Source organism: Brassica rapa, chromosome A09, assembly GCF_000309985.2.
Source record: "Brassica rapa cultivar Chiifu-401-42 chromosome A09, CAAS_Brap_v3.01, whole genome shotgun sequence".
NCBI lineage: Eukaryota > Viridiplantae > Streptophyta > Magnoliopsida > Brassicales > Brassicaceae > Brassica > Brassica rapa.
Window position 1 is genome coordinate 23,667,965 of NC_024803.2, and position 23,586 is coordinate 23,691,550.

At 38.7% G+C, this 23,586-nt stretch overlaps 1 protein-coding gene across 1 annotated transcript in view; it reads left to right on the top strand.

The window, feature by feature from the left end:
* The window catches only part of LOC117128145, a 734,122-nt gene that overhangs the window by 514,274 nt on the left and 196,262 nt on the right, over nucleotides 1–23,586 (top strand). The gene's annotated exons all lie outside the window — the stretch shown is intronic.

The following is a 23,586-nucleotide window of genomic DNA, read 5'->3' on the forward strand; positions in this document are numbered from 1 at the left end:
ATGACGGCTTAAGGGCAGAAGGGGAAAAGCGTAAACCGACCTATGAGCGATTATATAAGGAGTCCTAGGCAAGAGGCATGAGAGAGGACTTTTGCATAGCAAACTTAGCACTTAGAGCAATTTGGCAACTTTATGTTTTTGGTATTCGAGCTGCGACTCAATTAGGTTTAGCCGTCTTTGGGTTGTTAGAACTAGGAATCTCGCCGACAGCTCTCGAGCCCAGGCTTATACCTTGTTGTAAACGCTCATACGCAAATTCGGAATAAGACTTCTCTTTGCTCTCATTTTACTATTTCTTATACTTTATCGTTGTTATCTCGTGTTCTGATTGCTTAGCGTGTGGTATTAGCAGATATCCGGGACTTTTGGGAAACTAGGGTTCTCCTACTTTTCTTATTTAAACGGAAATCGATAGTGCGAATTTCGGTTCCCACAGTTTGGCGCTAGAAGGAGGGGGGGGGGTACGGATCAATCTAACTCTCAGCCACAAAACGCTCGATCAAAACAATGTCTGGAAATACAAAAGACAAAATCGCAGTTCGCAATAACGCTGGTAAGACAACCTCAGCCGCCACTGCGCCTATGGCCAACGCCTACGCAAACGCCACAGTTCTTGAAAAAATCGAAAAAACCTAGTCGCGACTTTTCGCCAACAGGAAGTGCTACGAAACGAGTTTGCGATTTCTCTGTCTAAACTTAAAGGAAAATGATAAATTTTATCAAATCCCGTAATTTTGGCTCATTTCCGAGCTAAAGAAGTTTCAATGCGTAAGGGTTTTACCAAAACACGTTTTTCGGAAGGGTAAAACTTGTTCTCCCAAAAACCGCAGAAAACCCCTAGGTTAATCGCGGAAAAAGGAGGCGCAGCAAATCGATTACACAGCTCGGTCGCTACGTAGCGACCGAGCACACACACAACTCGGTCGCTACGTAGCGGTCGAGAACACACACAGCTCAGTCGCTACGTAGCGACCGAGCACGCGCACAGCTCGGTCGCTACGTAGCGACCGAGCACTCGCACAGCTCGGTCGCTACGTAGCGACCGAGCACTCCCATAGCTCGGTCGCTACGTAGCGACCGAGCACGCACACAGCTCGGTCGCTACGTAGCGACCAAGCACGCACACAGCTCAGTCGCTACGTAGAGACTGAGCACTCACACAGCTTGGTCGCTACGTAGCAAATGAGCACGAACACAGCTCGGTCGCTACGTAGCAGGCGTGCTTGGTCGCTACGTAGCGACCGAGCTCAAGCCAACTTTCCACTCGCTACGCAGCGACCTGTAAGGCCTCAGAAAGGTCCTCCTTTGCGTTCTCATTTCAGTCCTCATCGAAACGCTTTTCGTTTCGTCTCAATCGGAGTTTCCGTTGAGATTTTACGACGAAAACAAGTAGGACTCTTCTTGGCTTGCTTCCACTCGCTACGTAGCGATCTGTCAGACCGTTACTCGCTACATAGCAACCTGTCAGGCCTCAGAAAGGTCCTCCTTTGGGTTCTCTTTTGAATCCTCATCGAAATGCTTTTCGTTTCGTCTCAATCGGAGTTTCCGTTGAGACTTTACGACGAAAACAAGTAGGACTCTTCTCGGCTTGCTTCCACTCGCTACGTAGCGACCTGTCAGACCTTCACTCACTACATAGCGACCTGTCAGGACTCATAAAGGTCCTCCTTTGGGTTCCCTTTTGAATCCTCATCGAAATGCTTTTCGTTTCATCTCAATCAGAGTTTTCGTTGAGATTTTACGACGAAAACAAGTAGGACTCTTCTCGGCTTGCTTCCACTCGCTACGTAGCGACCTGTCAGACCTTCACTCGCTACATAGCGAACGTAACCTGGCAGGCTTCAAAAAGGTCTTCCTTTGGGTTCTCTTTTGAATCCTCATCGAAATCCTTTTCGTTTCGTTTCAATCAGAGTTTCCGTTAAGATTTTACGACGAAAACAAGTAGGACTCTTCTCGGCTTGCTTCCACTCGTTACGTAGCGACCTGTCAGACCTTCACTCGCTACATAGCGACCTGTCAGGCCTCAGAAAGGTCCTCCTTTGGGTTCTCTTTTGAGTCCTCATCGAAATGCTTTTCGTTTCATCTCAATCGGAGTTTCCGTTGAGATTTTACGACGAAAACAAGTAGGACTCTTCTCGGCTTGCTTCCACTCGCTACATAGCGACCTGTCAGACCTTCACTCGCTACATAGCGACCTGTCAGGCCTCAGAAAGGTCTTCCTTTGGGTTCTGTTTTGAATCCTCATCGAAACGTTTTTTCGTTTCGTCTCAATCGGAGTTTCCGTTGAGATTTTATGACGAAAACAAGTAGGACTCCTCTTGGCTTGCTTCCACTCGCTACGTAGCGACCTGTCAGACCTTCACTTGCCACATAGCTACCTGTAAGGCCTCGGAAAGGTCCTCCTTTAGGTTCTCTTTTGAATCCCGATCGAAACTCTTTTCGTTTCGTCTCAATCGGCGTTTCCGTTGAGATTTTACGACGAAAAGAAGTAAGCCTCGTCTAAACTCCTATGCTTACTCCTACTCGCCCTTACCTCCATCTTTGTGTTCTCCTTCAAATCTCGATCGAAACGTCTCTCTTTTCGTCTCAATTGGAGTTACCATTGAAACTTTACGATAAAAAAAAACCTCAAAGACTTGTTTTCTCGCATGAATTCAAATTAATCGTATAAAACGGCAACGGTTAACTTAACACCTTAGCGGCCTCAACTATACGATTACGTTGAACCTTTTTATAAAAATTGACGTCGTATCTAAGGAGAAGATAACAGTCAAGTTCGGAAGATAAATTGTCAAGTTTCAAAGGATAAACACCAATATCAAAAATGGCGAACATACACGAGAACAAGAAGGGGAAATGAGCAAGCAAAACTGAGAAGAGACAAAACTACATCTTCGAGAGAACTAAGATATTTCCGACTTGAAATTTCTGAAATCAAACTTGGAATTTTCGTAGGAAATTACTAAGAAATAAAAACGCCTTTGAGACTGCCATAGAACTTTAGGAAACATAAAACCTTGGTGGATAGTCTAGCGAACTAAGTCTTAGGCGATTTTTCCTGTCTCGATATATCGTTCCATAACTGTTCATCCAGATCTTGCAAACCGATCTAAACTCTCCAAAAATTGAGAAACGATCGCCACGCATATCAAGCTCGCTTCCTAAGGAGAGAAAAAACTAGAGACATCAACGTCGTCTTCAAACCGATTCGTTTCTGCCAATTTTCTCAGAACCGACATATTCTAAGTCATCAACATGGAAACAAACAAATCACATTCCAAGCGTCGTCTTTAAATCGTCCCGGATTATCAATCTTTCCAAACCACAGAACAAGAAACGTACACAACCCTTCAAAGTATCGGTTCAACCGTTTTCTTCCATTAAAAAAAAAAAAGGGAGTTGGTACGCATACTATACACGTATACTCCCAAACTTCAAAAAAAACTTTTGCAAATCGTCAAGAAAACGATTTTGTCAAAGCAAATCGTCCCAAATAGGCAAACGACAATCTAAAATTCGTCTAAACGCTAGCAACATATCATAATCTCAAAGACTATTCATCATTTCTTGTCACAATCATGTGTACAGAAAACTTGTATCAATATCAAACTGAAACTCAACGATTAGCCAAAGTATTGAACCCTTTTCCGGCTTTAGAAAGCCATTTTCGTTTAAAACTTTCGACGAAAAATCTTCAATCACCAAAGCATTTCTTTCAGTTTCCGTTGTACCAAGTGAGTCATGGAAAATCATCGAAAACATTTGCGACGAAGAAAACTCGAGAATAGATGTAGCATCGTGCACATTAAAAGGAACACTTTCCTCCCGACGGTTAGCTAGATCCCCCTCTGGTTGACCAATTCGTTCCAGAAACGAATGTGTCATGGGAATCCGCTCAAAAAACTTATGAAAAATGTTCTGCGATTAGATCGTAATGAAATAAACTTCGGTAATACTCCATGAGTAACTCCAAGCAACTTTCACCTAAGATCTAAATCACAGCAGAAACGTTTCTTGTAAAACCAGCAGAAACAACGCTACTTGAGTGAACACATCCTTCTCGCCAAGCCAAACTTTTTGAGAAACCATCGCTCCATCACTTAACAACAAAACGACAATCTACAATTTGTCTAAAACGTCGTGTGACTATTAAGAGAAAAATTAACGTATAGCCCACAGTCGGAAATCATATGATAAATTCTTCGTAACGAAACTCAGTCCTAACAACTAAACGGTTAACGAAAAATCTAAACTTTTCAAAAATTGACCAAGTTCAATACGCTCCACAATTCACTTTAAGCCCGCAACGTTTTACCCATAATATGCGGCGTGTAAGAAAAACGCTTCTTAAAAAATGCACGAAATAGATCTCGGAAGACCAACACTTCACAAAGCATTATGAAAGAAAACGCTTCTTCCCATGGACAAATTTACGCGACACCTCAGTCCTAATTCCTCGATCGCAAATCGAATTATTTGCATCCAAACAGGAACAACAATTTTGGCTGCGAACATCCGTAGTCAAACTAGAATGTTTCTCAAACGCAGGGCTAAGACTAAACACTTGCAACATCGCGAAACATCTTCAAGCCCGCAGATATTTCAAGCAAGAAACGCGGCATACGAAAGAATAATAAATCTTCAGCATCGCGAGACGTCGCAGACGCCTGAAGATTCATTGTTCGACGAAATTTTCTTCCTCGATAAAAACACCTTTTTGGAAGACCAGACAGTCATACGCACTAACATCTTCTCAAAACATATCCTTCGCGAAGACTCAAAATGGTAATTTTTACCATTAAGTTTGTTGCTGATCACAACAAACTCTTAACGTCCTAAACAGACTTAGCCACCTCGTAGAGATGACTCTCGTACATCCGACACAAGGATAATAGCGCTATAAAAGAAACCCAAAATTTTTGGTCAGCACTTTCGAGAGACTTAAAAATTGTCCTCAAAGATATGCTTGATTCCTACCATACAAGTCACGTAAGTCGAGAACATATCGCGGACTTTAAAGTGGGATGGAATCAGGTAGAAAATGATACGGGAAACGTAAGTCGAAGTAGTCATCGCACCCCCTAAAGCCGTGATTAGACCTAGGTCTTGCCCTAATACGAGATCCCAAAATTTGTCTCCATGCCAATATTCAAGCGTCTTCAGAAATCCCGCAAGTTTACACGCTGCAGAAAACTCTCGAAACAGATCACGGATATAGCAGTTCACACAGAGTTAGATTACGAGATGCAACTCGTAGTCTTCCTTCTACACCCATATAAAATGCAATCGGCCGCAACACGCCTGAAAACCTCTACATAAAAACTAGACCGTAAAGGTCTCGCTGGAAAACTAGTCATAAGAACCTTAACTCCAAGACGAACTATGAAAGGCTTGATCCTTTCAACAAGGGTACGTAGGCAGCCGTCATAAGGCGCGGCCCCAATCTTATCGCGTTCTACTTTTAGAAGAGCGAAAAGACCACTTACCACAAAACCTTTTCAACCATTAATTCTGCCTAACTCACCTAACTTGCTTAACTTGCCAAGCCACTCGCTAGAACCTAACGCTAGAAGCTCATGGTTCTATCGAGGGAATCAATGTCTGAAAGTCCGTAAAATCGGTCACGACGGAATCAATGTCTGAAAGTCCGTAAAATCGGCATGAACGTTTTTACGAAAAGTAATCTTCGTAAAGAAATCTTTAAGAAGAATCTCGCGGTAAAATCCTGTTCAAATCTCGATCGAATCAAATACCGGCTGTCCCAAAGGCAACAGACGCGTATCTAAAACCAGCCACGGACGAGCTCGAGTATAGCAATCGGACCACAGACAAGCCAAGCACGATCGCTACGCAGCGACCAAGCATGCACACTGCTCGGTCGCTAAGTAGCGACCGAGGGTCCGTCTCGTTCGGTCACTACGTAGCGACCAAGCTCGAGCCAAGCTCGGTAGCTACATCGCGACCGAGCGTCCGTCCTGCTCAGTCGCTACGTAGCGACCGAGTTCGAGCCAGGCTCGGTCGCTACGTAGTGACCGAGCGTCCGTCCAGTTCGGTCGCTACGTAGCGCCCGAGCTCGAGGCAGGCTCGGTCGCTACATAGCGACCGAGCGTCCGTCCCACTCGGTCGCTACATAGCAACCGAGCTCGAGCCAAGCTCGGTCGCTACCGTCCTGCTCAGTCGCTACGTAGCGACCGAGCTCGAGCCAGGCTCGATCGCTATGTAGCGATCGAGCGTCCGTCCTGCTCGGTCACTATGTAGCGACCGACCTCGAGCCAGACTCGGTCGCTACATAGCGACCGAGCGTCTATCCTGCTCGGTCGCTATGAGCCAAACTTGGTCGCTATCTGCTCGGTCGCTACGTAGCGACCGAGTTCGAGCCAAGCTCGGTCGCTACGTAGCGACCGAACTCTTCCGAATCGTCGATACGACACGAATCCATGCATTCTCGTCTACCCTTCGATGCTGTCTCCCGAAGACCGTAGCGAACCCATTTCATGTTTTCCGCCATTCGAAGTCATCAATCAAACTTTACGATAAAAACCGCGGAAAGTTCGTTTTTATCGAAAGAAGTCGTAATAAACGCTTCAAGTCGAAAGACCGCCCAAAGGGACCTAAGACATGATTCGAAGCCCACCTTACGATTTCTTAACCAGCAGCCCGTAAACCGTGGGATGGTTTACGCTTGGTTCGCAAGGAAAGATAAATGTCAAGTTTCCGCGGATAAATACAAAATTTTGAAGATAATTACGAAGATCGGGAAAAATTGAATATCTCCATTTTTAGGCTATGATGGCTTAAGGGCAGAAGGGGAAAAGCGTAAACCGACATAGGAGCGAGTATATAAGGAGTCCTAGGCGAGAGGCATGAGAGAGGACTTTTGCATAGCAAACTTAGCACTTAGAGCAATTAGGCAACTTTCCGTTTTTGTTATTCGAGCTGCGACTCAATTAGGTTTAACCGTCTTAGGGTTGTTAGAACTGGGAATCTCGCTAACAGCTCTCGAGCCCATGCTTATACCTTGTTGTAAACGCTCATACGCAAATTCGGAATAAGACTTCTCTTTGCTCTCATTTTACGATTTCTTATACTTTATCGTTGTTATCTCGTGTTCTGATTGCTTAGCGTGTGGTATTAGCAGATATCTGGAACCTCTGGGAAACTACGGTTCTCCTACTTTCCTTATTTAAACAGAAATCGACAGTGTGAATTTCGGTTCCCACAAATACTTCAAAAGAAGTCTTCCCTAAGTCTTTCGAAAGTCTTCTCAATGTCGCAAGAAGTCTGCTGGGTTAGTTTTGCAATTGACTATATTTGACTTTTCGAGAGAAGACTTCTTTAGAAGTCTTCCGCCGGATAACTAAGAAGTCTTCTTATGCGTGGGTTACTTTTGCAATTGAAAAATAATAGTAAAACATTTAAATCAATGAGAAGACTTCTAAAGAAGTTTTCTTCGTCGAACAGATCTGAAAAATAAAATGTAGTTCGCGATTTCATACCTTGAACTCGTGAGATGACTTGCGTGGTTTCTCCAATCACCCAGAACTTCACCACAACAGCTACCTACTCGTTAATCACCAAGAATCGTGAGCTTATGAACCTTACATAATTTGTAATCAAAATCTTCAGTTTTTTTGATGAATTTTGAGAGAAAGTGTAAGATATGTGGTTTTTGCGGATAGGAAATGAGAAAGGATGAGAAAAAATCAAAACTTTAGGGCATTAACACTCTCAATTTTATAGTTCATGGTGGTTGAGTTATTGATGTCAATAGCAAAGTTGTAAATGTTTGGTGAAGATGAAGATGGTAACGTAAAAGCCTTATTTTCGAAAAAAAAATAATGGCATTTTCGTGAATAACTAGAACTTTTAGGGTGAATAGGATAAAACAAAGTTTCAAAAAAACATAGTTTATTTTTGTGTTTGACTTGAAATTTTGAGTCATTTTTGAAAGAACCCTTTTATTTTTTTTTATAACACTGAGAAACAAAGTAACGAGGACAAGTATGATGTTCACAAAGGAAACACCGAAAATAAAACGACAAAGCTGAAACAAAGGATGCCAGTAGGCATCCAAGAAAGATGTGTAAGAAAATGATAATGTAAGAGGAAACACATGAGCGTGTAGGGTGAAAGGTCGACCCTTCCTCTAGTTGGAAGAAGCTTCCAGGGACAGCAGTTGGTGAAGCCAAGCAGGTTCATGATGTGCCATGTATGATTGATAGCGCCGATCTCGTGTTACACTCACGGCGATAGCTGCAGCTGCCTCATTATGTTCTTGCAAGGCGTGGTCAAGGCTCCATCCATTAATCCCATTGAGAAGTTGGTTTATAGATTGCACCACCCCAGTGAACTCAAGGTGGTGAAATGGCTCAGAAAGGACATTATGGAGTTGTTCAGATGAAGCTTCGAAGATAACGTTGACATGGTGAGTGTTATGCATGCATTCCACCGCCCAGTGCATTGCCCATAGATCTGCTTCCGCTTTGGATCGCATGAAGGAGTATGAACGTCTGCTATGCATAATGGTTTGACCATCTTCTCCACGAAGAATCCACGAAGCTCCACTCGGGTGATGAGGGTCTACCCATGATGAACCCACGTTACACTTCAAACATCCAGACGGTGGCTTAATCCACCCAATAGGTTCTTCTGTTCTTACCACATCATCTACTATCTCCGTATTTGACTTGAGGATCATGGTCTTCTGCCATGAGGAAGCTTCCTCAAAGGCCCAAGATGCAATGGTGTAGGCCGTTACCGTCTTGTTTTCAAAGGCCAGTGCATTCCTCGCCTTCCATAATTCCCATACAAGCCATGGGAAAACACTTCGCGTATTGGAATCCCCCTCATTTGAGTTGTATACCTTCAAGAGATGTAAGAAGTTTAGGAATACAGAGTTCCTTGAAAAACCAGTTTGAGGTAATGGAATGTTGGCAAGATCCCAAACTTCTAAGAACCCTTTTATTAATTGGGTGTCGGCTTTAATTTTTTTTGTTGGAAATAGACCGAGCTTTGGATTTGATGGATTTTGTTGAGGGGTGTAATCAAATACTCCAACACCAATGCATATGTATATATTGAAAATATTAAAAGTATATATAAAAAAGAAGAAAAAAAAAGAAACAAAGAAAAAAACCAGAGAGAGATACAAATAAACATAGAGAAATTCCGTAGATACTATTTTTTAAGTTTTTGTCACAAAAATAGCACTTAAAGAGAAAATTGATCAAAATAAATTTTATTAAAGAGTAAAAATGCGTTTACACTCTAGGGTTAACTAATCTAGACTTATGGTTTATAATTAAGGGGTAGAGTTTTGAGGATATAATCTCAATTTAAAAAAAAAATTCAAAAAAAAAGGAACTATTTTGGTCATTTTCTTTCTTGAAGGCGATTTTTATGACAAAAACTTAGAAAAGACTATTTGAGAAAATTGGCCATAAAAATAGGGGTTTTTGCCAAAACTAACCCACAACTTGATTTTAATTCCAAACCTATACCCAAACTTGAATCAAATGCAAAACTAACCTAAAAGCCTAGTGAAATTACAGCTCAGCCCCTTGTGACCAAACAAAAAAACAGAAGCCATTTTTACGAATATAGCCCCAGTAAATCGTCTGAGTCGTCTGAGATGTTGGAAGTCGTCTGGACGACTGAAGTGTAAGTCGTCTGGTACCAGTTTATTTTAAAAATAATTTATAAATCTTGTAAAAAAATATTTTGATGCGTAAAAAATAAAAATCAAGTAATTATAAACAGTTTTAACTGATATAAATTAAGATATGATAAAATTGATTTGTTTTGAAGATAGATGAGTGGAAGTAGTGAATCATGAAATACTTTGGTTTAGGAGTTTGGCAAACATATGTTGTAGTATTGTATGTATTGTTAGGGTTAGATTTTGGAAAACTAAAATGTTTTTTTCAAAAATTAGTTTTCACCTATATGTGTTTATTTCTGTGTATAGTAAACACTTTTCAAGTTTGATTTGGTTTTATGAAGTGTTTAATTAGATAATTAAGTTTAGGGTGTGGACGACTTATATTTCAGTCGTCTGTTGAATAATTTACCCGGACGACGTATATTTCAGTCGTCTGGAAAGTCTTCTATTTTAGTTTCCCGCTAAAAATATTTAATTTCCCGCTAAAAATATTAAACTCTTCTGGACGATTTACATGTAAGTCGTCTGTTTTAATTTATTCACCAGACGACTGAAATGTAAGTCGTCCAGGAAGTCGTCTGAGTCAAAAATATTTAATCTAATTGAATTTTTTGTCTCCCTATATAAAGAAAAATTTACACATTCTCTCTCCTCCTCTCAAATGGCTGCAACAAAAATGTAATGTTCATCATTCTAAAACTCTCCAACCTCTCTCTAATCTCTTTGACTTGAAAACACCAAACTTTATATGAATTTTTCAGTTTTGTCTCATGTATTTCTTACTAATCTATCTCTTTTGCAGGTTTTTAATCAAATAGTACTCATCTTCCACTAATTTAGAGGTAGATCTATTAATTTTAGATATGTATTTTTGTGTGTTCTATAAATGTAGATTTATCTAATCTTCCACTCATTTTCTCTATTTTTAAGTCATTTGAACGTTTTTGGATATGCAGGTTTTTCAGATCTAGATTTGATGTGCAGGTTTTTCAGATCTGGAAGACTTCTGGGACGACTTACCTGTTAGTCGTCTGGAAGTCGTCTGGAAGTCGTCTGGACTTCTTGGAAGTCTTCTGACAAAGTCGTCTGGACTTCCAGGAAGTCGTCTGGACTTCCAGGAAGTCGTCTGGACTTCCAGGAAGTCGTCTGGACTTCCAGGAAGTCGTCTGGATTTTTCTGAGCGTTTTGGTAAGTTCTTATGTCTGATTTTTCTTCATTTGGTAACTTCTTGTTGTATAAAGTTCTTACTTTTTTCCCAAACTAAAACTCTCCAAACCCACTCTAATCTCTTTGACTTGAAAACACCAAACTTTATATGAATTTTTCAATTTTGTCTCATGTCTTTGTTATTAATCTATTTTTTTTTTGCAGGTTTTTAATTATTTGGTACTCATCTTCCACTAATTTAAAGGTAGATCTATTATTTTTAGATATGTATTTTTGTGTGTTCTGTAAAGGTTAGATTTATCTAATCTTCCACTCATTTTTTCTGTTTTTAAGCCATTTGAACGTTTTTGAATATGCAGGTTTTTTAGATCTGGATTTAATATGCAGGTTTTTCAGATCTGGAAGACTTCTGGGACGACTTACTTGTTAGTCGTCTGGAAGTCGTCTGGAAGTCGTCTGGACTTCCTAAAAGTCGTCTGGACTTCCTGTAAAGTCGTCTGGAAGTCGTCTGAACTTCCTAAAAGTCTTCTGGCAAAGTCGTCTGAACTTCCTGGGAGTCGTCTGGACTTCTTAGAAGTCGTCTGGACTTCTTAGAAGTCGTCTGGACTTCTTAGAAGTCGTCTGGACTTCTTAAAAGTTGTCTGGTCTTGTCTACTCATGTGGAATCCAAGCTTGTCTTTGTAGATGAATGATCTATAATAGTTTTGTTTATGGTCTGTTTTATGAATTGCAAGTATACTCTTTTAGTTGTGAATTTTTTGTAAAATCAGTAATAATGTTTTCCAAGATGTACTAAATGTGCTAACAATGTGTTTACACATTTACAAATCAATGAAATAATAGACTTCAGTAGCCTTTTTCTTATCTTTGGATCTCTCATATGCAATAATAAACTCCAATGGCCTTTTTCTCATCTTAATAAACAAGAATGTTGGTAAGAGATGGAAACAAACAATAGTAACTAGTCAAAGCATATCATATTTTTTATAAGTTTGCATTGAAAAACTTAGTCAAATTTAGTAAAACTAAGGGAGAGAACATATTTTGTAAATATGAGTTTTACATATCTTGAAGTTACTTATCACTCTTAAAAATACAAGTTATTCAAAAACTAACGTAGAAGACTTAAAACCTAGTGGAGAAGACGCGGACGACTTCAATCTAAGTTGTCTAGACGACTAAACTATATGTCGTCTGGTCAACGCAGAGGTTATTTTTGCAATTGACTTTGAAATCTGTTATTTCAGACGACTGAAAGTTAAGTCGTCTACTATTGTTTGGTTAAAAAAAAACTCCAAAAAAGCTAGACGACTTACATTTCAGTCGTCAGAGGTTAGTTTTGCATTTGACTGGATTATTTCAGAAGTTTGACTTTTTGGAAGACTTACATTTCAGTCGTCTAGTGAAAATTAAAATAATAATATTTTTTTTAAAAGTAGACGACTTACAGTTAAGTCGTCATAGGTTAGTTTTGCAATTGAAAAAAAAAACTTCAAGATTTAATTATATACAGACGACTTATAATTCAGTCGTCCACGAGATGACTGAAATGTAAGTCGTCCAGGATTTACGAGGTTTGACCAGAATCTCGAAAAAAAATCCTGGACGACTTACAATTAAGTCGTCTGGTGGACGACTGAATTATAAGTCGTCTGTGTATAATTAAATCTTGAAGTTTTTTTTTTCAATTGCAAAACTAACCTATGACTACTTAATTGTAAGTCGTTTACTTTAAAAAAAATATTATTATTTTAATTTTCGCCAGACGACTGAAATGTAAGTCGTCTGGGGGGGTCAAACTTCTGAAATTATCCAGTCAAATACAAAACTAACCTATGACGACTGAAATGTAAGTCGTCTAGGTTCTTTGGAATTTTTTTGAAACCAAACAATAGTAGACGACTTAACTTTCAGTCGTCTCAGGTTACAGATTTCAAAGTCAATTGCAAAAATAACCTCTGCGTTGACCAGACGACTTCCAGGTAAGTCGTCTACAGCCAGACGACTTCCCAAGTAAGTCGTCTGACGAACAGATCTGGAAAAAAACTCGATGTCATACCTTAAATTGGTGAGATAAGTTCCTTAGCATACATAAGGCTTCTCCAAACACACAGAATCACAAACGGAAGTCACCCACCCATAATCGTTAGCTTCTATGACTCTATGAACTATAAAAAATTTAGAATCAAAATCTTGAGTTTTTTTAGCTCATTGTGGAGAGAAAGTGAGAGATATGTTGTGTTTAGTTCACAAGAATGGAAAAAGAAGAAGGGTAAATCGATTTTGGGAGCATTAAGAGCTTCAAATTGGTTTGTTCATGGTGGTTGTGGTATTGATGACAGTGGCAATCTTGTAATTACTTGAAGATGATGAGGGTGAGAGAGTAAAAATGTCATTTTCGAAAAAAAAAAAAATTGATGGCATTTTCGTAAATTATATGAACTTGTGGGGTGAATAGAGCAAAACCAATTTTCAAAAAACAAAGGAGGTTAGTTTTGTGTTTGACTTTAAGTTGTAGGTCAATTTTGCAAAAATCCCATAAAAATATGCGGTGTGTAAGTTTTTAAAATTCACAAAATATGCCTTTATCACATACGTCAACTTCTCATTAGTCTATTTTTTCCTTAATTAAACATTAATTATCATGTTAGTTTATGAATACATTATTAGTATTATATGCTGTCAAAAAAAAAGTATTAGTATTATATTTGTATTCTCATCTTTAATGGAACTTTAACGTGTCGATTTGCCAAAACAATTTTAAGAAAAGTTTATTCAAATTATAATACATAATATTTTGTATGTTATAAGATATTTCCAAAAAGACTATTCAATAATTTTTTTATTTATTTATATAAAATATTGAGTATTTATCCATATATATATATATATGTATATATTCTATTCCAACTCATTTAAACAATATAAAAGAACTGATAAAAGAGACTTTGTAAACTTTTTTTTTTTGAATATATATATATATATATATGTAGACTTTGTAAACTAGGTTCATGTGCAAAGAATATTCGTAGTGGCCTTGGTGGAATAGCACTCCCAAGGTTCAGCGTTAAAGCTTCCAGTAATTCCGAGGTCTTAAGAGTGTTGCTCGATTCTGATTGGCTGTCGATCGACACTTTATCGTCATCTTCATTCTCGCAACCAGAATCAGAATAAAATGCTGCCACAAATCCTAAGTCATCATCCAGCCCAACGTAGGACGTGTGACCTTTGAACACTCGAACATGGTCATAGAAAACATTCTTATAAACGAATGTCAGGCAAAACTTATTCATCAGCATATCGCAAACAGCTCATGCGATAGTCATGAAGGCTCTCCCTAATAGCAGGGATGTGTTCCATTCTATTTGGATGTCTATCACATATAAATCCACATGGACCACATGATCCCTGTTTTCCACCTGGAGGTCTCTGACAATTTCACCTAAATCCACCTTAGAGAAATCCACAAAAGTGAATGAGTCTCGAGAAGTTTTGATCTTTAGACCTAGCTGGTTTACCATCGCTCTTGGCTTGGTACTCACTGAAGAACGCATGCCATAAAGTGCATTCGGATTGCTGTGACTTGCTACAATACATGGAACTACAAACTTTCCAAGTTCACCTTTCTTTTTCAGGTTAATCACTTTTTTCTTCTTGCCTCTGAGCTGATGAAACACACGCTCGATGTCATGTTCTCTCTCTTTGCTCTCTCTGAAAAGCATCCAGATCCTGTAGTAGTAGTAGCAGTCCTCATCGAAAGGCTCATCTTTAGGGATGCTCAGTACCCTTTTGGTTAAATCATCCATCTCTTTCTCAGTAGCCTTTCTCCTTAGACGCTTGAGAAGTTTGATCTTCTTACTCTTTCCAATAGGAACATGTCCCTTAGTAGCATGTTGAATAATAGTAGACTCTGGTGCATCATATTAAAGAGGACATTGACCATAATTTGGCTGTTGATGTCAACTGTCGGTCTCGCTGCTGTCTAAGACGGATGTCGATCGACCTAATAATAGTGTAGATCGATGCTTGATAGCTGTACTCGATACATCAAAGGGGCAGATGGGTGTCGATCGATGTATGCATAGTGTCGATCAACACTAGCGGTGTGTCGAGAATCCACGGACTCTGCTGGGGGTGGCGATCAGTGCTCGTCTACTAGTGTCGATCGACACCAGTGCACACTGCCAAACAACATGGAACTTCCGACTTAAAATTTTCCTTCTTGGAGCTTCTCTTTCTTCACCACTTCCCAGAAATCATCATCAATGATTGCACTCACGTGGTGCTTCTATCCAGCTTCACCTTTCCATTTAATCAAGGCTTCCTGCCTCCTCACAGCATCACTTGTCTGAACCACTTTAGTCTGCAGCTTCTTCACATGGGTGTTGAGAGCTTCGAACTTGTCATTCAGATTGGGGTATACAACATGAATCTTCCCATTGAACTCCACAGCCATTTTTTGCTGCCACTCAAGAATCTAATCAATCATTAATTCCAACTTTCTTTCATGAGTTGCTGGAGCAGGATCCTGATAAAAAGTAGCTCCATAATTCCTTATGAAGCCATTGTTGCTGTTGGTGTTGAAGGGTTTCTGGTACTGCGAGTTTTGGTTGTTGCTGAAATTTCTTCTTTTGCTAGCGCCATTACATTTTCTGTTGCCACTCTGATTCCCAAACCTTTAAAAACCAGTACCACTTACGAAATCCACATCTTCCTCGTCGGGGAAAACAGCCAATTTCACCATGAACTTGACGTCTCCATTGTTTTCATACACGAACTATTGGATCAAACCAAAAGCACCACAAAATAATTCTTATTTTGAATTTTCCATAGGAACTTTTCCAATCTGGTCAATTATTACGTAACCGGAATCAATTTCAGCTTTGTTGCTGATGTGGTGCTTACGTGGAGGCTATGTAGGAAATTGGTTTAATTCAGTTTGGCATTTGTCCAATCTATACTATATTAAAAGGGTTATATGAGGAGTAGAGAATGTGTCCACGTCAGATTAAAAAAATCAGCCAATTAGAGAACTTTCAATAGCCACGTCATCATCTCCTTAAACGTACGCGTTGAGCTTCATCTCATCTATTATTGTCTTCTCCGATTCTCATCCTCAACTTTCACGCCTTCCACAGATTCTCAATCTCAAAAAGTTTATAAATCCCTCACTTTATTTTCAGAGAGAAATCAATCTCTCTCTCAGATCGGAGAAAAGAGCCATGGCGGCTGCGTGGAACGGGAGTGAGTACTTCAACATCGACGTTGAGACAGGTAGACAATCGTTCGCGCGGCCGTCGAACGCTGAGACTGTTGAGCAAGACGAAGAAGATCTGAGATGGGCCGCCGTAGAAAGGCTACCATCGGAGAGACAAGGGAGTCATCTGAGCGTTTGCTAATCTTGAATCGGCAGCAGAGTTTGAAGAGGTTGGTAGATTTATTTGCATCGCTAATCCCTGCTTTGTTATACATGGAGACCTCTCCAATTCTCACTGCTTCACCAGATCCAATCACATTCATTCCTTACAAACACAGCCTACAACAATGGTCAGCTGGTCATTGTTCTCAGACGGTGGTGTGGTGACCATCTCCTGCATTTCAGGTAACCACCGATCAGTTCTTTGGTTTTGACCATATCTGATTATTTTCAATAATTACTTTTCACTCACAACACAAAGATCTCGAAAGTCACTGAGATAATGATTAAGGAGTTTGCCAAACCCCCTCAAGCAAATCATCAGAAGGTCTTAAAAAAAAATCATCCAAAAGTTTGCAATTTAAATGACTCTTCAACGTTTGCCTTTGAATAAGGGTTTGGATTTATTGGATCAATTGATGAAATCAGTTACATCTCCTCCTTTTGCTTCTTAATTCAGTTTCTACCGAGCTTGAAAAAAAAACATTAACTTGGTGAATTTGGTTGATGTTGTGTTAGGCTGGAGAAGGAATGTGGGTTCTTTTTTAATATTAAGTACTTCGAAGAAGAATCGCAAGATACTGTTAAGTAAGCAAAGAAGTTGGAAAGTGTCAATTAGGTCGATGAAATTTTCTTTCAAGATTAGGAAGCAGAGCTATCTTGAAGCTACAGATCAGTAATGTTTTCTTTTTGTTTTAATTATATGCCAGTTCAAAAAGCTAACTCTTTTGAGGGTTTACTTAGAACATGTTTGGTGTGAGACCATTGAGTCAACGTCCTGAACAAATCATGGCTGCTTTGTATCTACAAGTTAGCATCACAAGTCAGGCTCTCATCTTCGAACCTCCTGGTTTTCTCTTACTTGGTGCATTTGTCATAGCTCAATTGGTATGTATGTATATATATAGTATAACAAAAGCTTCCACTTAAATTCTTTTCATGAAAACATAACAACAAGTATCATAGCGGTGTATTCTGTATACACTCTCAGGTGGCGACATTGATAGCTGTTTACGCAAACTGGAGTTTTGCGCGGATATAAGGAGCCGGTTAGGGATGGGCTGGAGTGATCTGGCTATACAGTCTCGCAATGTACATCCCTCTCGACTTGCTCAAGTTTTTGATCCGCTACGTTTTGAGTGGAAAAGTGTGGTTAAAATTTCTTGAAAACAAGGTATCCAATCAACATTAATCATATTCCGTAAGTCAACATGCTTAATCTGTGTAAAAGCTTGAGTTCTGTTTACGACAGCTCCTTCATAAATGTTGAAATAGATGTTACAGATTTTGGCCTCTACAAATACTGAGCATTTTTTTCCTAACCTGCTTGCTTTTACTTCATTGATGCTTATCTTTCTCCTGTGATATGTGTGGTTCCTAATGTTTTTCCTGCATTTTTTTATTTGTCGTCCAGAGGCAATATTAGCTTTGTTCAGACAGCAAAGCCAAAGAACCTTGCCATTGCTTATAACTTCGCCAGAGGATTCTTTGGCACTAACCCAAATCTAGAGAGCTAGGCCAAGATGGACACAAGTTGTGCAAGCCGCTAAACGCAACATGACTGATGAAACCAAGCTTATGTGGGCTAACTTATATCCTGATCTGAAGAGGACAGAAAGATGTGTCATGCCCTTGCACCGCCCGGTTTCTACCAACCCAGGAAGAAAACGTATGTGATATTGCAGTCATTGGCGTAGACAGATCTGGTCTGCTCGCTCTGCTCTACGTTTCAAGTCCGGTGATTAATTCAGATCGGTAACTTGAGAGTATGTGGTTTTCGACCTCTGTGGATAAGGTCAAGTAAAAGTGACTTTAAACATAGAAAAAAATTGATTTGCCAGAGTTATATACATATTCCACAATTTGTAAATTGATAATGATGTAGCTAGGACTATAATCTAAAACCTTAACTAGAATTATTAACTCTATTATATATTTTGAAAATAAAAAACAGTTTTGAAATGAATTCATTACGGTAGAGTAGAGGAACGTGCATACATATAAATATATATACACACACTTGGTATTGCATAAATAAAATATACAGATATTAGCTTCCTCTTCATCTTTTTAAAGCGCAACATATATAGATCGTAGATTTATGAGTAATGTATAACTATTGTAGACAGAGACCCAAAAGCTTGCCTAAAAGAAAAATAATCCCCACACAATTTTGAAAAAACAAATCAATATATAGAGGGCCATAAGTGTGATGTACTACTTGACTTCTAGACTGCTAATTGTTTCCTTAAGATTTGGCTTATTTATTTTTGTAAGAATGTTTTAATTCGACCGCAAAAATCAGTTACAATCAAATCAGTAATTATAATGTTTTAAAAGACATTTTAAAATGGAAAGATGGTAGACTTGGGAAGTCTCATGATTAGTCCTAAGCATTCCGTTCTCGGTCCTAAGCATTTAGGATATGTTAGGGTATTAAGAAAATTTTGTTCGTTTCCGGTCTGATTTATTTGTCCTCGATTCCTTCAGGTAACAAAGTTATGAACCGGACAATATCCGAGATAATTAAGATCCCGTTTGGTTCCGGTTTTTTTGGTTAATTCGGGTTAAAAAGTCATAAATTCGAGTTTTTGGATTAAATATCAGATTTTCGAGTTTTCGAATAAAAATTTAAATAATACAGATAAATTTAAAATGGTATGGTTTAGAAAAATTATTCTATAATTCAGTTTTCGGGTATTTCAGATTTTAAATAGTATTTTAAATTATTTTATTATTTTAAAACAAAATATAGTTGATATTTATAAGTCTATAAATTTTATTTTAGAAATTTGGGTACCAATTCGGTTCCAGTTAGGTTCCGATTCCTTGGTTCTAGAAATATAGGATAGCTTGGATAATTGGTATGATCCAAACCCGAACTGAACCATTTTTTTTGTTCGGTTCTGTTCTTAGGTTTCGGATAAATGTGCACATACCTATTCATTAACATATGTTCGCTTCATTGGTTTTGTATTTGATTTCCGCTATGAACCAATTATTCTCTAATCAATGACGTTTAACATATTTATATAAATGCTACGTAATATCCAGTGAAAAACCTAAATATCAAATTTATATAAAAATTAAAATTATAATTAATCCGTCGACTTTAAAACATAACTAATATTAGAAAACCGGCGCGTAATGCCGGAAAACCCCTAGTATTTTTAAAAAAGATCGAAAAGTACAAACTGGCGTTGTTTTGATATTTTTTTAAAAATATTGTTTTTAAGAGGATTGAACCCTAGACCTAGTATTCATCACAAAAGCACTCAACCACTAGACTAACTAAACTTTCAACAAGTATGTTCCATTACAATAGTACTTGAACTAAATATTTTCTACAAACAAACTCACAACAGCTATGAGAATAAAATATTTTTAAAAAGTTTTAACCCTTTCTACTCATCTCCTTCGATTTAAGATTGTCTCCTCTGAATCTCTCTCTCCAGTAACAAATATCTTCGTCAAAAATCACCAACTAATTATTTGCTTCTCCGTCTTTCTTTAATTGATGCTTGGATGTGTCTGTATCGCGGACGAAATTGAGTTGAAAATAAATCTGGGGATGTGACACCCCCGATCATAGATAACCGGAAATGACACGGTCGATGTTCCCTGATGGTCGACCCGAGGTTCTCGAAATAAATCCAATCGCCTTAGACCAACAACCAAAGAACACAGACGCTCCTATCAGATATTACTCTAGGCTTTTCAACCCGATAAAGCAATATTCGATAGTTAGTTCGTCCCGGACAAGGACTAATATCATATGAGAACTAGTGATTTATAAACATCTTTTATACATTATTTATTTACTTTAAACTACTTACAAAGTGTTATAGTTTTATCCTATGGCCTATTGCCCAACAACGTTTTAAGTAAATATACATCAAAAGGTACGTTGCAAAGACAACAAAATACTACCGCTGGTTGGCCGTTCCTTCCGTCCAAAAAGTAAAGTGTCGCCCGTCTAAGGGTTACCTGCACACACGAATGAGTCAAGAGCAACTAATTTACTCAGTGAATCTAGAATCACAACACAATCAATAATAAACCAAACAGTTATCAAATGCATATACATGATCATGCAAGTACTAGTACTATACTTTAATATCGATCATCATTGTGAATTCTTATTTTAAACATCACTTCCACAATACCCGCCCGTTACCATACTCATATAATACAATATATATACTAGACCCGAGAAACCACTAAGGCTAACCGAGACTAGTGATTTAGCATCACCATCATTGTCGAATGTCCGGTATGAACAATCCGACACTGCATCGTCATGCAGTACACGGTCTCCAGGGGGCTACCCCATCATCGTGTCTTCATGACCTTGTTCCGTTCGCAGGACCAAGTCACGGTAATGCGGGGGCTTTAGGGATAAATAATATAACAAGACTTCACATGATTTTACTTCCATAATTATTCCAAAATTAATCCATAATTAATCCTTAATTAATCATAATTAACTCTTAATTAATCTTAGATTAATCTTTAATTAATCTCATATTAATCTTTAATTAATCCAAGATTAGTACTTAATTAATCATGATTACTCCTTAATTAATCTCAGATTAATTTTCAATTAAACCAAGATTAATTCTTAATTAAACCAAGATTAATCCATAATCAAAACCATGATTATTTCATAATTAAGATTAGTACTTGAGAACAAGTACTATGATTATGATTAACCACACTTTAACCTTTTGATTAATCTTCAAGTGTAAGTGTTTACACTAAGTAAACACCATACACTTCTTAAAGGATTCAAAGACTTTACTATCTTATTGAGATACTACAATTTAATGTCAATCATGTACTCATTCATGATCTATCTCATCTTCTGTCTAGACTCACCTAAAGAACAGTCTTGAAACTGGCTTGGACAAGACTTGAGTTCCTCTTGAACAAGGTTGAAAGGACAGGATGGGACTAGCAAAGCTCCTCACCTTAGCTGATCAAAACAGAGCAAGGTTTAGTTCAGAACATCAACAATCTGACAGTTTGGTTCAGGCTAAACTACTTAAATCAATTCAGTTCAAGCTCGGTTCCTCTCATACCAGATCAGATCAGTTCAGTTATATTCAGTTAACAACAGTTCAGGACAAGATCAGATTGAGTTCAGTTTGGTTTAAGTCCAATCAATCCATAACAGCTTAGCAAACTGTTTTAAGAGATGAATTCAAACCGAAACTAAACAAGAACTGAACTGTATCATAACTTATACAACTGATCCGACCAAGATCTAAGGTAGCCATGAACTGTTCTGATCAGATACTGACTGAGGCTAGGAGACCAAAGCTTACCAAGACAAACCAAAGGACTAGATGGCCTCAGCTGATCCTCTTCTCCAAGGTAAGCTTGTGGCTGGACTGATCAAAGAGAAAGATCAAGGTCTGATCATGATCTGAACTCAACTAGGTCTAGGGTTATATTTAAAAATCTCACATTCTGATCTTTCTCAAGAACCAAACTGAGCTAGGGTTGAAGATTAGATCACCACCAATTTTTTCTTGATTTTTTTCACTGATTTTTCTGTTCTTCTTTCTCTCTTTCTCTCTGAAATTCTCTAGGTTTTTCTGTAGGTTTAAAAACGTGGGAAGCAGCTAGAGAAGAGTTTAATACAACCTGAGGTTACTTCATATGAGGGTTTAGCTCATAACCAAGCTTGGCTGAGAGCAGACAGCTGGCAACCTGTTTCATCATCAACACCATACTGTCCTTTCCCTCCCATGAAGCAATTTCCAGCCAATCATAAATAATTAAAGGAGGAAGCAAGCACACAGGCAGCTTGTGATTGTCATATGTAGGGATGTTGTCGTGGGCTCATTTCTAAAGGGTTAGCCCGGCCCGCATGAAAATTTATAACCCTAAACCCGTATTTTTTAATGTGGCCTAAGAATGGGCCGCCTAATTTTACGCTAAGGTACCAATAGGGTTAATTATTTCTCATCTCTCTTTCAGTCATCGACATCGAAATCAAAATCAAAGATCGTTCTGAATCAAAATCAAAGGTTCTGGGTTTGTTCTAAATCAAAATCAAAGGCGAGGGGTTTGTCCAGAATCGAAATCGAAGGCCATATGTTCTTATGAAGAAAATGAAATCGAAGGCTAGGGGTTTGTTCTGAATCGAAATCGATGGGCCATCTCACATGGATCTTCTGAAAACGAAAACGAAAACGAAATCAAAGGTATCTCTCGATCTTCTGGGTTATTTTCACTTCTAGTTGTTGTTGTAGATGAGTCCTTGCTTAGATGTTCCCTTTTGAGTTTTGACAATGTACGGATAAGTCTTACAGAAACTTGAATTGTTATTAGGGAGCGTTGATCTGTTGTGTACGTGTACGTCGTGCTTCCTCCTGACACCGCTAAGCTTCTTCCCAAGAATCGTCTTCTCTCCGAAGTAAGTTTTCTTCTCGTTCCTGATTCTCTCCGTTTAGGGATTGCGATTTGAAAGTTATCTATGGAATCGTATACTTTGATATCAAGAACTTAGAAGTAATCGTCAGCATTCTTTTTTTTAAATAAGTAGATGCTTTTTTGTGTGTGTTTTTGATATCAAGAACTCAAAGAACTGAAGAATACAGTTGCTGCTCTATAAAATTTACTCTATTAAATGCAAAGCTACTGTGATCTTAGAGTTGCAAATAAAACTGAGACATAGCTTTCCTAATCACACTTGTTCGTTACTTGTGTCCTTGGAGAATCTGTTCTTGTAATGTGTTATGTGACTAGCTTCTGTTCTTTCAGTATTAATAGAATTTTTATTTTTTATTGCAGGCTGCAGCATGGACTCACAAACTGTACAAAGAATGGCAGTTCTTGAGGCAGAAAATGAATTGATGGACTTGGAGTATAATGAAGATGAAGACTTCCAAGAAGAGGAACATGATTTTAGTGTCAATGAACCTGCTCAGTCAACACATACTCAACGTCCAAAGAGACACACACACACTCCACGAGCTTCACGATCTCCACGAGCTTCACGGTCTCCACTAGCTCCACGAGCTTCACGGTCTCCACTAGATCCACGAGCTCCACGATCTCCACTAGCTCCACGAGCTTCACGATCATCACGAGCTCCACGAGCTCCAAGAGCTAAACGGCCTGGACAGGTACGTAAAAAGACTTCTAAGTGTTGGCTACACTTTACATCCGTTGGCGTAGAGTCTGATGGTAAAGAAAGGGCTAAGTGTCACTACTGTGGAATTAAGTTAGTTATAGATAGGACTCATGGAACTTCAACAATGAATCTCCATTCACGCTCTTGTCTAGAAAAACCTGAAACCGAAGTTGTTGAATATGATCCCAAAGTTGATAA